The sequence below is a fragment of the Heterodontus francisci genome, chromosome 20 (assembly GCF_036365525.1).
Source record: "Heterodontus francisci isolate sHetFra1 chromosome 20, sHetFra1.hap1, whole genome shotgun sequence".
Classification (NCBI taxonomy): domain Eukaryota; kingdom Metazoa; phylum Chordata; class Chondrichthyes; order Heterodontiformes; family Heterodontidae; genus Heterodontus; species Heterodontus francisci.
In genome coordinates this window covers 31,705,952-31,724,122 of record NC_090390.1, presented here as the reverse complement: position 1 = coordinate 31,724,122, position 18,171 = coordinate 31,705,952, and the positions used below count along the sequence as shown (strand labels likewise).

Sequence of the window (18,171 nt, the reverse complement as noted above, 5' to 3'; positions counted from 1 at the left end):
AATCAGTTAATTAATGGTGAACTTACATTCAACTGGGATTACAGGCTTCAGGAATTCTACAATTCTGGCATTTTGGAACTTATTTCTCACATTCTCAGGATGTGGGCATCACTGACAAGGCTGGGAATTATTGCCCATCCCTAGTTACCCTTGATTAATGCAACACTTTAGTCTAAGGCAGCTGATGGAAACCTAGTGTTTATGTGTGGCTGCGAGCCATCCAAACATATAGTGTGAAAACTCAGTGTTTCCATCGCCCGCTTGGTGGATGCCAAAAGAGCCAGTTTTGGGGTTGGCTGGCTCTCCTCATAATCTACCACGATTCAACTCTTCTACATATGTGCAGTTTCTGCCAATTCTCTGAAATCATTTCTTCCTGCCTGCCCCAGTACCCAAGATGCAGTGATCTTCTGACACCTGGATGGAGCAACTGTTTTACCAAGTGCCACAAATGTTACGGGAGAAATGACCAATAATTGAATCTCATAAAAGAGGTGAGCTTCTTTAACAATAAAATTATTTTTCGTTCTAATGTTTCAAAAAATTATCCTGGGTCAAATCTCCGACTGGTGAGCTGGTCCTCATTTTGGAGGGGCAGCTCCACACACTCTCAGTTGGGGGGCAGGAGGTGAAGCGGGGAAGCACACAACCTCGATTGCTCAGCTTCACGAATATGCACTGGACCACACCTAACAGAAGCATCACTCACTGCACTAGTCTAATCTTTTCCACTTCCAACATCAGCTTCCCACCTCTTGAGTAGCTGACTTCCTGATGAGCCTTTCCAAATTACTATCCGTTTTGTCCTGTGGGACCATGCCCAATTCTTCGCAATTACTTACCAGATCTCAGTCAAAGAGAAAAGATCCAGCATATTAACAATCATCAGCCAAAATTTGCACAATCCCAATCAAACCAGCTGGCATGGTATCAGTAGATGACTGACAGTTCCTTATGACCATTCAAATGCTGTTCTACAGAATGCTTCTCACTTATTAGAATGCCATAATGTACACTACTGTATATTTTTCTTTTATTATAACTGGCTCAATGGGTGTACAAGATTTTAAACTATCATTTGATCTACTGTTACCACACAGGAAGTTAAGGTCAAGTGCAGTGTTCAGGGCAAGCAACAATAGTGGATGGGGGTAGAGTAGCTAGATGCCAGGGGAGATGAGATTCGAAGGTTCTTGGGAGAATATGAGTGGGGTGAGGAGGAGAGGAGAGAAGGGGAAAGGGAGATGGAAAAGGAAAGGAAGAGGGAGAGGAGTGGGTGGGGAATAGGTGTATGTGTGGAGGTAATTGAGAGGATGGAGGCGAGATGGACAGCAATGAATGGAGGAAGAGGGAGAGGAAGGGAAAGAGGAGTGGAATGATGGAATAGAGGGGAAACAAAAGAGAGGATGCGGATGGAGAGGAGGAAAGGATGGTCAAAGAGGGATGAGGAGAGTAGAGGGATGTGAAGAGCGGGTGGACTACAAAGACACCAATAGAGGAGCGTGTGGATAGAAAGGAGAAGAGGAAGACAGGGATGGGTATGTGGCAACTGGAGAGGGAAAGAATGGGGAAGGGAGAGTAGGGAGGGTAGGGGCGATCAGAAGAGGTGGGAGATGGGAGTGGCAGATGAGGATTGAAAGGGAAGAGGTGAAGATAGAGCAGAAATAACATGGAGCAAGGGTTGGGTGGGGGTGGGGAGATGGATACTTGGATAATTATTGATGGTGAGAGTAACAGTTTCCCAGGACTTATTTCTCTTTGATGGGGCACAAAGTGGTGGGCAATTTGTTGCAGTCAATTGGCAGGGGGGGTGGGGAAGGTTGGGTTTGGGGGCGAAGGTCCAGGACAGCCAGTCAGTACAGGAACAGGCTGAAACTTTGTTCAATGAGCAGAGGAAGCAAAGGGATAAAATGTTTGTCAAGTAGTGGAGGGGGTGGGAGAAGGTTGATCTGTAGTGAAGGCAACGGATTTTGAATGCGTGCAGATAGTGCTCGAGAGCGCTTTCAGGAGTTGGATATTGCTTATTGGGCATTCAGTGCGTTTCCTCTGAATAGCAACACCTTACCACAGAGTGTCTTTTAACCATGAGTAGTTTTTCAAATGAAGGATTCTTGCTTCACTGTGTGGGGACTGGTCCTGATTTAGAGGGGGAAAGAATTTGGCAACGCTTGAGCTTTACTAAATTAGATTTCCAAGTTGGATAATGTGAATGTACAAGCGGAGTGCTGTGAGGTTGCCGCAGTAACTATAGTGGAGTCCCATTGTACTTGGTGAGTTACATCAAGGGTTTTCAACAGGGGGTCTGAGAAAAGATTTCAAGGGAGCCACCAAAAAATAAGCAGCGAATGCAGACCTTATGCAATCCACCTACACCCCTTCCTCTAATGAATTTTTAAACCAAAGCTTGAGTACTACAACCATTCTATTCAGTCAACGGCCAGTAACTGAGCTTTGCTGCTCACGCAGGAGCAAGAAGACTCACAGCTATAACACCTGACTACAGCCCTCACCTGAGCGTCAATCTGATGCTCAGCATCAACATGTTTTGCATCAAGTAAACAACAATAATAAATATATATATATATATATATATTTAATTGTACAACTAAATTTTATACATGAAAAAGTATTTTTGTGTTATGGGGGTCTGTGGAATTTTTATAACTTGGGAGAAGGGCCTCAGAAGCACAAAAGGTTGAGGACCACTGAGTTTATTAAGATGACTCTTTACAGCACCTATAGCAGCAATAACTGCTAAATGCTGAGCCTACTCGCTTTTTATAAACATTGGGAAAAGGAATCACATACTACAATTCGAAACATAAGCTGACATGCAGCCCAACATTCAAACATCAACACTATAAATAAGGTATAGATATTGCAATGATGCCTTATAATACCCCTCTTTTTAGTTAAAAGCAAAAAAAACAGTAAAAACAGGATAAAAGGAAAAGAAAAAAGTCAGTTGCTTTGTCCCATCCCAGCATTTGTCATCATAGCTCTCTCATGTTATCCGTGCTTGAGACAGAAGTCAGGTCATAGAGTCATAGGGAGAGTCATAGAGAGATACAGCATTGAAACAGGCCCTTCGGCCCACCGAGTCTGTGCCGACCATCAACCACCCATTTATACGAATCCTACATTAATCCCATATTCCCTACCACATCCCCACAATTTTCCTACCACCTACCTATACTAGGCGCAATTTACAATGGCCAATTTACCTATCAACCTGCAAGTCTTTGGCTGTGGGAGGAAACCGGAGCACCCAACGGAAACCCATGCGGTCACAGGGAGAACTTGCAAACTCCACTCAGGCAGTATCAAGAACCGAACCCTGCGCCTTGTGCTCCAAGTGCCTGTCTTATCCATTCCCAAATCTGGTAGGACTTTTCTACCTTCCTTGCATTGTAAGGTGCCAGTATCTCAGGATTATTTACTAGTTGTTGTGCATGAATTCAAATTTCAAATGTCCTTGCTCCTCTCTCCAGCTCTGACCACTTCCAGCTTTCTAAGCCTTCTTGTGCTCTCCAGTACTCTACCATCACTTTCCCTCCTCCAGAGCCTTCAGCTGTCTTGGTTCTACTTTCCCAAACCTATTACCTAAACTCTGCTGCCTATATACCCCGCTTCATGCATTTAAAAGTTTTCTTAAAACTCAGCTCTTTGACCAAGTTATTGGTTTTTGTCCTAACCCTCCCACAGAGGTTGTCTGCTTCTTTTCTCCTCAGTGAAGCACCTTGAGATTTTTTCTACATTAAAGGTGTTATATAACTGTGTAATATCCAACCCTGGTGAATTACCCCCTGACATATCCCCTACTGCTCTTTCTTTATAAGCTAGCTCCAATGGGTACTCAGATAAAGATAGAGCTGGGATTTTTTGGAACAATAGGACTTTTCAAAAAATTAATTGTACCCAGGTCTATGTATAGGATTCTGTTCACACAGAAGTTTGTAGAGTTCACAGAAATCCATTAATTGAGTAATTAAGTCTGTCTGCAGCATTCCCCTGACCTAGTCCTGCCTAATCCAAAATGACATGAATTTTGTTTGCCTGTTAATGGAGAGTTAAGATTTTTGGGGGAATTTTATGTTCTCCCCTGTGGTGGGTTTGGAGGTGGGAACAGCTTTTAATCAGGAGGGATGGTGGGAGTGGGGGGGGGGGGGGGGGGGGGAGGGGGGTGTGGGCAGGGAACCTCACCACCTTCCCGCCTCCACTGAAATTAAGTCCGTGGCAGGAAAGCTTGTGAACGTCGTCAGTTGAGGCCCTTCAGTGGGAAATTAAGGCCCATTTAAGGGCCTCATCCCGCTGCTGTCGCCGCAGGGGGAAGCATGACAAGAAAAACCATGCAGGTTGCTTGCTGACTCCGGGAGGTTGGGGGGGAGGGGGGGACGTGTTTCTCATTAAAAGGCACTTAATGCTTGAATGAGGGACCAGGCATCAGGAAGGGGGGTCCACTGAGAACCACCTCGCTGCCCTTGCTGCTGACCCGCTGTACACCCCAGCCCTCTGTGAGGCCCCTTCCACTCTGGCCTATCCAAGGCCTGGGTCTAGCGCTGCTCAGTTAAAGAGCTGCCAACCACTGATTGGCCATCAGCTCTCTGAGGGCAGGACTTCCTGGGTCCTTGATCCTGTGGAAGGGCTGCCACTGTCCAGTTAAATGCCTAATTGGCACTTGATTCAGAGGGCCTCCCATAGAAGGGGTGATGCGGAGTTCTCTGCAGCGCTTTTTAAACATTATTCTTTTCATGGGATGTGGACGTCGTTGGCAAAGCCAGCATTTGTTGCCCATTCCTAATTGCCCTAAACAACTGAGTGGCTTGCTCGGCCATTTCAAAGGGCAGTTAACAGTCAACCACATTGCTGTGGGTCTGGAGTCACATGTAGGCCAGACCAGGTAAGGACAGCAGATTTCCTTCCCTAAAGGACATTAATGAACTGGATGGGTTTTTATGACAATTGATGATAGTTTCATGGCACCATTACTGAGACTAACTTACAATTCCAGATCTTTATTAATTAATTGAATTTAAATTCCACTATCTGCCGTGGTGGGATTTGAACCCGTGTCCCCAGGGCATTAGCCTGGTCTCTGGTCCAGTGACATTACCACTACGCCATCATTTGTCAGAGGTTGAGACCCTTGTCACCCGGATAAAGTCCCGGCACACATTTAACTTTAACTTTAGTAGCTCGCTAAATGTTTCAAGTGAAAAAGAAGCTTAAGAACCTCAGCAGGGATAGCCCCTTGACACTCTCTCTCAGGCTGTTGTACAGCTAATAGTAGGCTTCTGCATTACCGCCTTGAGAGCCTTCCAAAAGGATGACTCAGAGTTCACCAAGACACTACCCTGCAGCAGGTATTCAATGAGTACAAGCTCTAGCCTTTATATAAAGTTGGGGTTAGTTGCATTCCTTCTTTATAGAGCCACAGATGCACTAGATTACTGATTTCTACCAACTAAAATGCCTAAAATAATGTTGCTTTAAAAAACAAAACAAGAGAAATGGAATATTCCCTTCATTGGGGTCAGCACCATTTCACCTTTTCATTACTTTGGGATGGGCTCCAATTTGGTGAAACCCAATAATGAAAGAACACAGGTGGCCTGAAACGAGTTCGATATGGGGCATGATGCTCAGATGGCAAGTATGTGAATGTTCACTTTCAGAGAAAGACTTCATAATAGTCTTCAAGATCAGTGGGTATCCTAGGAACCCAAAGTTGGGAGTGGTTTATACACTATCAGTTGATAAAATAAAAGGCTAAGTATGACTTGATGACCATATTGGCTGTGGAACACAAAATATGTTAATATGACATTCCTCTAGACTGTTATTTTCACACAGTTATCAACCTGTTTCACAAATTTCTGCTTCAAATGTGCTATTATTTCCTTCTATTACCATAATTATTTTAGAAATTGTAAGTTAAGCTTAGTAGATTGGGAAACAGTGAGAGTTAATTAAGAAAGTGATTAAGTAATGAAAGTGAATTAACTAATAGCATAAGTAACAATGACAGGAAAGGTGTTATGTTGCAGCTGTGGTATGTGGGAGCTTTTGAATGCCAAGGCGATCCAGGGCAAACACATTTGCAGAAAGTGTAAACAGCTAGAGGAATTCCAGATCAGGATTATTAATCTGGAAGCTGAACTGCAAACACTGCACAACATAAAGGAGGGTGAGAAATACCTGGACATTTTGTTCCATCTCTTAGATCAGGGTCATATCTGTTTTGGGCAGTGCTGAGGGACAGGAGGATGTGACCTTGCGTGAGGCAGGTAAAGGGACCGAGCAGACAGTAGTGGAGGAGCCTCAGACTTTGCAAATGTCAAACAGGTTTGAGGTGCTCTCAACCTGTGTGGACAAAAGTGAGATCTGCAAGGTGGATGAGCAGACTGGCCATGGCACTGTGGCACAGGAAACCATTCAGGTGGGGGGAGCAAAAAGGAATATAGTGGTAGTAGGGATAGTATAATGAGGGGGATTGACACTCTTCTATGCAGCAGAGAGCGTGAGTCCAGAAGGCTGTGTTGCCTACCTGGTGCCTGGGTTCGGGATATCTGCTCAGGGCTGGACAGGAACTTGGAATGGGAGGGGGAGGATCCAGTTGTCGTGGTCCATGTAGGTACCAATGACATAGGTAGGACCAGGAAAGAGGTTCTACTTAGACAGTATGAGGAACTAGGCATCAAATTGTAGAGCAGAACCTCAAGGGTAATAATCTCTGGATTATTACTTGAGCCAGGTCAATTGGCAGAGGGCACATAAGATTAGTGAAATGAATACGTGGCTCAAAGACTGGTGTGGGAGAAGTGGGTTTCGGTTCAGGGGGCACTGGCATCAGTACTGGGAAAATTGGGGGCTGTACCATTGGGACAGTCTGCACCTGAACCATGCTGGGACCAGTGGTCTAGCAAACCCGACAACTAGGGAAGTAGAGAGGGCTTTAAACTAAACAAGGGGTGGGGAGGGGGGAGGTGTGGGGGAGGAATCAAGCCTGGGCAGACAGAACAAATCAAGGGGTAGAGTTAAGGCAGGAGAGCAGAATAGTAATATGGGAAATGAAGGTCAGAGAATGGCAGGAAGGGGGAGAGACCACACGAACAGCCAAGACTAGATGTTACAAAGATAACAAAAAGACAAAACTAAAGGCTCTGTATCTGAATGCACGTAGCATTCATAACAAAGTAGACGAACTGATAGCGCACATTGAAGTAAATAAATATGATCTGATAGCCATTACGGAGATGTGGCTGAAGGCTGACAAGGATTGGGACCTGAATATTGAGGGGTATATGATATTCAAGAAGAATAGAAAGCTAGGTAAAGGTGGAGGGGTAGCACTCTTATTCAAGGATGGCACTGGTGCAATAGTCAGAGATGACCTTGGTTCAGGAGGTCAGGATGTAGAATTGGTTTGGGTGGAGATGAGGAATAATAGGGAAAAGAAGTCACTCGTGGGAGTGGTCTACAGGCCCCCCAACAATAACCACAATGTGGGACAAAGTATACAAGAAGAAATATTGGGTGCTTGTGGTAAAGGGACGGCAAGAGAAAGAAATTAGATTATGAGAGGAAGTTAGCTAGAAATGTAAAAATGAATAGCAAGAGTTTCTACAGGTATTTAAAAAGGAAAAGAGTAAGTAAAGTGAGTGTTGGTCCTCTAGAGAGTGAGAATGGGGAGTTAATAGTAGATAATAAGGAAATGGTGGATGAAATGAACAAATATTTTGCTTCTGTCTTCCCTATAGAGGATACATAAACACTCCAGTAATAGCTGTAAATCAGAAGGTGGAAGGCAGAGAGGAACTTGGTGAAATTACAATCACCAGGGAAGCGGTACTGACCTAACTGATGGAGTTGCGGGCTGACAAGTCCCTGGGTCCTGATGGGCTTCATCCTAGGGTCTTAAAAGAGGTGGCTTATGAGGTAGCAGATGAGTTGGTGTTAATTTGTCAGAGTTCGCTGGATTCTGGAAAGGTTCCATCAGACTGGAAGATAGCAAATACAATCCCTCTATTCAAGAAGTGGGAGAGGCAGAAAACAGGTAACCATAGGCTAGTTAGCTTGATGTCTGTTATGGGGAAGGTGTTAAATCGATCATAAAGGAGGCTACAGCTGGGCACTTAGAAAAACTCAAGGCAATTGGGAATAGTCAGCATGGCTTCGTGAAAGGGAAATCTTGTTTAACCAATTTATTGGAGTTCTTTGAAGGAGTAACATGTGCCGTGGATAAAGTACGTTGACGTACTGTACTTGGATTTCCAGAAGGCATTTGACAAGGTGCCACATAAAAGGTTATTGTGCAAAGTACGAGCTCATGGTGTAGTGGGTAACATATTAGCATGGATAGAAGATTGGCTGGCTGGCAGCCCGTCCTTTTCTGAATGGCAGGATGTGACGAGTGGAGTCCCGAAGGGGTCTGTGCTGGGGTCTCAACTCTTTACATTTTATATCAGTAACATAGAGGAGGGGAGCAATGGCATGCTAACTAAAACACAAAGATAGGTAGGAAAGTATGTTGTGAAGAGGACATAATGAGGTTGCAGACCGATATGATAGATTGAGTGAATGGGAAAAAATCTGTCAGATGGAGGATAATGTATGAAAATGTGAAGTTGTTCACTTTGGCAGGAAGAATAAAAAAGCATAGTATTACTGAAACGGAGAATGACTGCAGAACTCTGAGGTGCAGAGGGAACTAGGTGTTCCAGTGCACGAGTCACAAAAAGTTAGTATACAGGTACAGCAAGTAATAAAGAAGGCTAATGGAATGCTATCCTTTATTACGAGAGGAATTGAAAACAAAAGTAAGGATGTTATGCTTCAGTGAAACAAGGCATTGGTGAGAACGCATTTCGAATACTGTGTGCAGTTTTGGTCTCCTTACTTAAGGACGGATGTGAATGCATTGGAGGTGGTTCAGAGGAGGTTTACTAGATTGGAATGAGCGGGGTGTCTTATGAGGAAAGGTCGGACAGACTGGGCTTGTTTTCACTGGAGTAGAAGAGTGAGGGGAGATTTGAATAAAGTATGCAAGATCCTGAATGGTCTTGACAAGGTGGATGTGGAAAGGATGTTTCCTCTTGTGGGTGAGTTGAGAACTAGGGGGCACTGTTTTAAAATTAAGGGCCACCCTTTTAGGACAGAGATGAGGAGAAATATTTTCTCTCAGAGTGTTATGCGACTTTGGAACTCTACCTCAGAAGGTGATGGGGCTAGAGCTCTGCACAGGGTACATACATGGAGGTAGAGGTCTGCATAGGAAATCCAACCCGAGCCTAAATGCCAGACCCGGAAGTCCGACTCGACCCGACGCATGTCGCCGGGACCCGTCGGGGTCGGGTAGCAGGTCTTTACAACAGTACATGGGTAAAGGCCGGCTACCCGACCTGGCCCGACGGGACCCGACATGTGTCGGGTTGGGGTCGGATTTCTGGGTCCGGCATTCGGCCTTGGGTCTGGTTTCCTATGCAGACCTTTAGTCGGGGCAGGGTCATTGATTAATTTTAAGGCGGGTGTAGATAGATTCTTGTTAGGCAAGGGAGAAAAGATGGATGTTCAGAGGCAAATCAAAAATCCAAAAGTGACGTCACAATCAACAGAGAGGGCAGGGAAACAGAAAGTTGGCCGGGGTGAGTATACTGGTAAGCTTTTAATTTATTCTAAGTTAGCAAATATAAAGGAAGACTTGATCGATTCATTAGTAAAAAACTAAAAATCTAAGGCGGATATTATAATTTACCATACATATATAAGGGAGACGGTGGCATAGTGGTATTGTCACTGGACTACCAACCCAGAGATGCAGGCTAATGCTCTGGGGACATGGGTTCAAATCCCACCACAGCAGAAGGTGGAGTTTGAATTCAATTAATACATGAGAGGAGGAATTCTTGGAGTGTATACGGGACGGTTTTCTGGACCAATCTGTTGAGGAACCAACTAGAGAACAGGCCATCCTAGACTGGGTATTGTGTAATGAGAGATGAATAATTGACCATCTAGTTGTGCGAGACCCCTTGGGGATGAGGATAGAATACTTCATCAAGATGGAGAGTGACATAGTTGATTCTGAGACTAAGGTCCTGAATCTTAGTAAAGGAAACTACGAAGGTATGAGGCGCGAGTTGGCTATGATTGATTGGGAAACTTTACTGAAAGGGACGACGGTGGAAAGGCAATGGCAAACATTCAAAGAGCACGTGGATGAACTGCAACAATTGTTTATTCCTGTCTGGCGCAAAAGTAAAATGGGAAAGGTAGCCAAACCATGGCTTACAAGGGAAATTAGAGATAGCATTAGATCCAAGGAAGAGGCATATAAATTCGCCAGAAAAAGCAACAGACCTGAGGACTGGGAGCGGTTTAGAATTCAGCAAAGGAGGACCAAGGGATTGATTAAGAAGGGGAAAACAGAGTATGAGAGCAAGCTTGCGGGGAACATAAAAACGAACTGTAAAAGTTTCTATAGGTATGTGAAAAGAAAATGATTAGTGAAGACAAATGTAGGTCCCTTACTGTCAGAAACAGGGGAATTTATTATGGGGAACAAAGAAATAGCTGACCAACTAAATGCATACTTTGGTTCTGTCTTCACAAAGGAGGACACAAATATCATAACAGAAATGTTGGGGAACACAGGGTTTAGTGAGAGAGAAGAACTGAAAGAAATCATTATTAGTAGAGAAATGGTGTTGGGGAAATTGAAGGGATTGAAGGCCGATAAACCCCCATGATGGTCTGCATCCCAGAGTACTTAAGGAAGTGGCCCTAGAAATAGTGGATGCATTGGTGGTCATCTTCCAAGATTCTATAGACTCTGGAACAGTTCCTACAGATTGGAGGGTAGCTAATGTAATCCCACTATTTAAAAAGGGAGGCAGAGAGAAAACAGGGAATTACAGACCAGTCAGCCTGACGTCAGTAGTGAGGAAAATTCTAGAGTCCATTATCAAAGATTTTAAAGCAGAGCACTTGGAGAAGAGTGGTTGAATCGGGCAGAGTCAGCATGGATTTACAAAAGGGAAATCATGTTTGACAAATCTACTAGAATTCTTCGAGGATGTAACTAGTAGAGTTGATGAGGGGGAGCCAGTGGATGTGGTTTATTTGAACTTTCAGAAGGCTTTCGACAAAGTCCCACATAAGAGATTGGCATGTAAAATTAAAGCGCATGGGATTGGGGTAGTGTATTGTGATGGATAGAAAATTGGTTGGCGGACAGGAAATAAAGAGTAGGGATAAATGGGTCTTTTACCGAATGGCAGGCATTGACTAGTGGGGTACCGCAAGGATCGGTGCTAAGACCCCAGCTATTCACAATATATATTAATGATTCAGATGAAGGAACTAAATATCTCCAAATTTGCAGATGACACAAAACTGGGTGGGAGCGTGAGTTGTGAGGAGGATGCAGAGAGGCTTCAGGGTGATTTGGACAAGTTCAGTGAGTGGGCAAATGCATAACAGATGCAGTGTAATGTGGATAAATGTGAGGTTATCCACTTTGGTAGCAAAAACAGGAAGGCAGATTATTCCGAAGAGGGGTCACTGACCCGAAACGTTAACTCTGCTTCTCTTTTCACAGATGCTGCCAGACCTGCTGAGTGATTCCAGCATTTCTCGTTTTTATTTCAGATTTCCAGCATCCGCAGTATTTTGCTTTTATATTAAGGCAGATTATTATCTGAACAGCTATAAACTAAGAGAGGGGAATATGCAGCGAGACCTGGGTGTTCTTGTACACTAGTCTCTGAAGATAAGCATGCAGGTGCAACAGGTGGTAAAAAAGGCAAATGGTATGTTGGCCTTCATAGTGAGAGGATTCGAGTACAGAAGCAGGGATGTCTTGCTGCAATTATACAGGGCCTTGGTGAGGCCACACCTGGAATATTGTGTGCAGTTTTGGTCTCCTTATCTGAGGAAGGATGTTCTTGCTATAGAGGGAGTGCAGCGAAGGTTTACCAGACTGATTCCTGGGATGGCGGGACTGACGTATGAGGAGAGATTGAGTCTGTTAGGATTATATTCGCTGGAGTTCAGAAGAGTAAGGGGGGATCTCATAGAAACCTATAAAATTCTAACAGGACTTGACAGGGTAGATGCAGGAAGAATGTTCCCAATAGTGGGGGAGTCCAGAACCAGGGGTCATAGTCTAAGGATACAGGGTAAACCTTTCAGGACTGAGATGAGGAGAAATTTCTTCACCCAGAGAGTGGTGAGCCTGTGGAATTCGCTACCACAGGAAGCAGTTGAGCCCAAGAAGGAGTTACATATAGCTCTTGGGTTTAAAGGGATCAAATGATATGGGGTGAAAGCGGGAACAGGTTACTGAGTTGGATGATCAACCATGATCATAATGAATGGCGGAGCAGGCTCGAAGGGCCAAATGGCCTAATCCTGCTCCTATTTCCTATGTTTCTATCTGGAATGAAAAGTTAGTCTAATGACGAACTATAAAACCACTGTCGATTGTCGTAAAAACCCATTTGGTTCACTAATGTCCTTTAGGGAAAGAAATCTACCGTCCTTACCTGGTCTGGCCTACATGTGACACCAGACCCACAGCAATGTGGTTGACTGTTAAATGCCCTTTGAAATGGCCTAGCAAGCCACTCAGTTGTATCAAACTGCTACAAAGTCGATATGAAATGAAACCGGACGGACCACCCGGCATCAACCTAGACCCCGGAAACGACAATGGCAAACCCAGCCCTGTCAACCCTGCAAAGTCCTCCTTATTAACATCTGGGGGCTTGTGCCATAGTTGAGAGAGCTGTCCCACAGACTAGTTAAGCAACAGCCTGGCACAGTCATACTCACGGAATCATTCCTTACAGACAATGTCCCAGACATTGCCATCACCATCCCTGGCTATGTCCTGTCCCACCGGCAGGACAGACCCAGCGGAGGTGGTGGCACAGTGGTATGCAGATGGGGGGGTGTAGCCCTGGGAGTCCTCAACATCGACTGGACTCCGTGAAATCTCATGGCATCAGATCAAACATGGGCAAGGAAACCTCCTGCTGATTACCACCTACCGTCCCCTCCCCTCAGCTGATGAATCAGTACTCTTCCATGTTGAACACCACTTGGAGAAAGCACTGAGGGTGGCAAGGGTGCAAAATGTACTCTGGGTGGTGGACTTCAATGTCCATCACCAAGAGTGGCCGGTAGCACCACAGCTGGCTGAGTCCTAAAGGACATTGCTGCTAAACTGGGTCTGTGGCAGGTGGTGAAGGAACTAAAAGGGAAAAACATACCTGAGCTCATCCTCACCAATCTAACTGCCACAGATGCATCGGCCCATGACAGTATTAGTAGCAGTGACCACTGGACAGTCCTTGGGGAGACAAAGTTCTGTCTTCACATTGAGGATACCCTCCAATCCAGTGCAGTCCAAACCATGGCACCAATGGGCAAGGGACTGTACAAGAGGAAGCAGCAAAGTGCAGAAATACAGTTGTTATAAGTGATTCCATAGTCAGAGGGGCAGACATGTAAAGGACATCATTGAGAGGGTGCAGGATATTCTGCAGGGGGAAAGGAGTGAGCCAGAAGTTGTGGTGCATGTTGGTACCAACGACGTAGCAAGAGCAGGTATCGAGATCCTACAGTCAGATTTTCAGGAGGAAGTTAAAGAGTAAGACCTCGAGGGTACTCTTTGGATTACTCCCAATGCCACGTGTTAGCGACAGTAGAAATAGACAGATAGGGAGTATCAATGCGTGGCTTGAAACATGGTGGAGGAGAGAGAGCTTCAGATTCTGGGGGTTTTGAGTCCAGTTCTGGGGCAGGAGGCACCTATTCAAAAGGGACGGGTTGCACCTCAACTGGACTGGGACTAATGTCCTCGCGGGGAGGTTCACTAGTGTGGTTGGGAAGGGTTTAAATTAAATTCACAGATGGATGGGTACCAGCATATAGAAGTAGAAAAGAAAAATAAGGTGAATAAAGTGCGAGTGTTAGACAGTACTACAAAGTTGCACAGAATACTGGGAGAGACAGATAGCACTAGAGGAGGGAAAACTAAATTATTAGGTGGGGAGGAAGTAATAAAGTCTAAATCAGGGTTATTGTGCGTGTATGTGAATGCACGGAGCGTAGTTAATAAGATTGGTGAGTTACAGGCACAGATTGACATGTGGGAATATGATGCTGTGGCTATATCAGAGACCTGGCTCAAAGAAGAGCAGGTCTGGGTATTAAATATTCCTGTATACAAGGTGTTCAGGAAAGATATGGAAGAAAGAAAAGGGGGAGGAGTAACGGTATTGATTAAGGAGATCATTACAGTGTTTGAGAGAAAGGATATCCCAGAGGGTCAAGGATAGAATCTAGTTGGCTCGAGCGAAGGAACAAAAAAGGTGCAATTACATTACTCAGTGCAGTCTATAGGCCACCAACTGGTGGAAAGGATGTATAGCAGGGTTGTCCAACCTTTTCGCGTGAGCGGCCACATCACAAAAGAAGCAATGTGCACAATTCGCTGAAGGCGGCAGGGCAGTTTGAGATAGTGGTTTAAGGCGGCATACAGGATCCTGGGCTTTATAGACAGAGCCATCGAGTATAAAAGCAAGGAAGTTATGATGAAACTTTGTAAAACACTGGTTCAGCCTCAACTGGAGCATTGTGTCCAATTCTGAGCACCACACTCTAGGAAGGCTGTGAAGCTTTGGACAGAGTGCAGAAAAGATTTACGAGATTGGTTCTGGGGATGGGGGACTTCAGTTACATGGATAGATTGAAGAGGCTGGGGCTGTTCTTCGAGAAGAGATGTTTGAGAAGAAATTTGATAGAGGTGTTCAATCAAGCATATAGTATCCTAGGCTTTATCAATAGGGGCATAGAGTACAAAAGCAAGGAGGTTATGTTGAACTTGTATAAGACACATGTTCAGCCTCAGCTCGAGTACTGCGCCCAGTTCTAGGTGCCATATTTAGGAAAGAGGTGAAGGCACTGCAGAGAGTGCTGAAAAGATTCACAAGAATGGTTCCAGGGATGACAAACTTCATTTACAAGGATAGATTGGGGAAGTTGGAACTATTTTCCTTGGAGAAGAGAAGGCGGAGTGGAGATTTGATAGAGGTATTCAAAATCATGAGGGGTCTGGAGAGAGTAGATAGAGAGAAACTGCTCCCACTTGTGAAAGGATCAAGAACGAGAGGGCACAGATTTCAGGTAATTGACAAAAGAAGCAATGGCGACTTGAGGAAAAACTTTTTCATGCAGCGAGTGGTTAGGATCTGGAATACACAGCCAGAGAGTGTGGTGGAGGCAGGTTCAATCGAGGCATTCAAAAGGGAATTAGATACTTTACCTGAAAAGGAAGAATGTGCAGGATTATGGGGAGAAGGTGGAGGAATAGCACTAAGTGAATTGCTCATTTGGAGAGTCAGTGCAGAGATAATGGGCCGAAGCGCCTTCTTCTGTGTTGCAACAATTCTGAGGTTCTGTGAAGTTTGTTTATTTCAGATAAATGATAACAGAAGATGGTAGATGCGATGCTGAAGTCAGAAGAAGGATAGAGATAGCCAGAAGTAATTTTGTGAAGATGAAGGATGTGCTAACAACAAGAAAGCTCAAGCTTTTAACAAGGATAAAACTCATAAGATGCTACATTCTATCCACTTTCCTGTCTGCCTCAGAAACCTGGACAATAAGTAAAGATCTGTGGAAGAAAATAGAGACCTTTGAAATGTGGATGCTAAGATGTGTGCTTAAAAATTCCTTACTCAGACCGTAAGACAAACAAAGAAGTGCTTGAAACTGCATGAGCAAAAGAAACTCTAAAAAGTAACATCCAGAAAAGAAAATGTCAGTATTTCAGCCATTTGATCAGAGCTAAAAAGCTACAGAGATCTCTTCTAGAGGGCAAAGTGGAGAGCGGCAGAACGAGGGGTCGACCTAGGTGTAGTTGGATGATGGACGTCACAGAGCGGTTGCAGATGAGCTACAGTGTATGTGTGAGGGTGCGCAAGATAGATGAGCGTGACATATCATGACAGCAGATCTTCTGGTAAGAGTAGCTAAAAGCAATGACAGCATCAAGCTGTTTATGGTCCTGTTACATAGCAGGTAATGAATGTTATCATAATGAGATAAGCATTCATCCACTAAAATTACCAATGCTAATTTCCAGACATTAATGACTTCATTGCAGACATTGTGTAAAACTTGAAGGTGGAGTACAGCCACCTGCAAAACATTTTCAGCAGCAATGTCATCTTGTGGAGTGGAAGGCCTATGAGATCCCTAATAGCTTTTGCCAGGGTACTGTAACTCTTAGCCAGAAAAGCTGTCATGAAAGTGGTGCAGTGCCAGACATCAGGGGAGCTGACCAAGCTCTACTGGTGAATCTAACTGGGATAGATGTGAAATATGTGCTGTCCAAAGAAGGCCACAATGCTTAAATCGTCCAACTGCTTAACACAGAATAATGTTGACTAGTTTAACAATTTGCATCTGCTTTGGAAGACAGCTAAGAGGCACTGACCCAGATATGTATAAACCACTGAGAATTGTAGTAGGCGAAGCCATCAGCAGACCTAGGTCTACTTACTCTGCACATACTGAGTAGCCTACATACTAGGGACCTCACAGAGAGAGGGAATAGGAACTGTGCTTCTCAAGTTGAGTTAACAGGATACTCAACACTGCAGTCAATGCGAATGATTACTTTAATCGCAAGCAGGAAGGTAGTGATTGAATAATAACTCCGGCTTATGTTCTTGGTTGAATTCTTGTTATAGGAATGAAGATAGCAAGCAGAACAGGACTTGTGCTTTTTGAATTGAACCAGTTTGGTGTCAGTCATCCCAAGTTTCATAATCATCTCAAGATGCTAGAGTCTCTTCTTTCAACACAATACTAATTTGGCTCGAAGACAATAACAGAATTTGAATGTTGTAGATTCATGGTCTGGAGGAAGGCACAGGATACATTCAACAGTGGTTTAAGAGGGATTCCCATTTTGTTCTTTTCTCCTCTTGCCCTCCCCACTTTTTCCCTGACTCTGTACTCGCTTAGAAACTGTTAAATCTCCAAGTTATTTCAATTCTGATGGAAGGTCATCAACCTGAAATGTTAACTGTTGTTTCTCTCTCTGCAGATGCTACCTGACCTGCTGACCATTTCCAGCAGTTTCTTTTCTTCTTTCCTATATCTAATGCTAAACTTGAAGCTGGAATGTGACATATTACTAGAATAATGTTTTATTTATTTGGGGCTAGGAGTTGAGCATTACCAAAGAAATCTGGAATTATTAGTACTGCAGACCAATGGTCTTCAAACAGTTTTTGTGTGTTAAACCCCCTGACAGACTCCCATGGACCCACATTCTAACTTCCAAAAGGTAATGCAAGTTACCACAAGCAAAGCAGATAATGTGCTTTATTCAGATAGAGCAGGAGAAATAACCTGCTAGTCAGTCAACAAATACAGAAGTTTGGTGAGTGGCAGAATTGTAATGACTTTGGGGCACCTTGGATTTAAATCCTATGTTTTTACTTGATGGGAGAAATGTTTAGTGAATTCATGCAGGCAGTGAGAGCAGAAGAAAATTGTAAAACAAAATTAAAGTTGTAGCAAAGGAATGTTAGAGGGTTCCAAGAGTTGTGTAACATGCAGATGTTCCTGTGTTTTACAGATGATGAAACATTAAAAACTGAAAATGAACAAAAAAACAACCTCAACAGAACTGAGATTAAGCAAATCTTTGGAAAAAAACCCCCCCACCAAACTGTTCTTGCTGCAGTTCAGAGTAATGATCCAAATAAATCCCTAAAAAGATAACAACGTAAATCCATTTACAAAGCTTAATGATTTGAACTTAACGCAACCCCTTTCTTATTCTATGCTCCTTGCAAGCCAGCCTAACCGTCATGTATTTTGAGCGGGGGCTAGCGTTGGGGGGGTGGGAGTAAGCAAATACATGAAAGATTTCAGATGGTTGGCCGATTGCCCTGAACAATAACATCATGCTTCTAAGTGGAGAACCATAGGGAATCTCTCACAGATCAGGTAACAAACAAACAAAAAATTGCAGCTAAAAGATAGAATATTAATATCTCATGGGTGGTGGAGATATCAGGAACATACTAAAGTTTGTCCCTTTCCTGTTAATGTTGATTTTGCCTCCTGTGGTCTATTTATCTTACA

At 44.0% G+C, this 18,171-nt stretch overlaps 1 protein-coding gene across 2 annotated transcripts in view; it reads right to left on the bottom strand.

The window, feature by feature from the left end:
* The window catches only part of minpp1b (multiple inositol-polyphosphate phosphatase 1b), a 120,161-nt gene that overhangs the window by 36,749 nt on the left and 65,241 nt on the right, over positions 1-18,171 (bottom strand). The window lies entirely within an intron of this gene.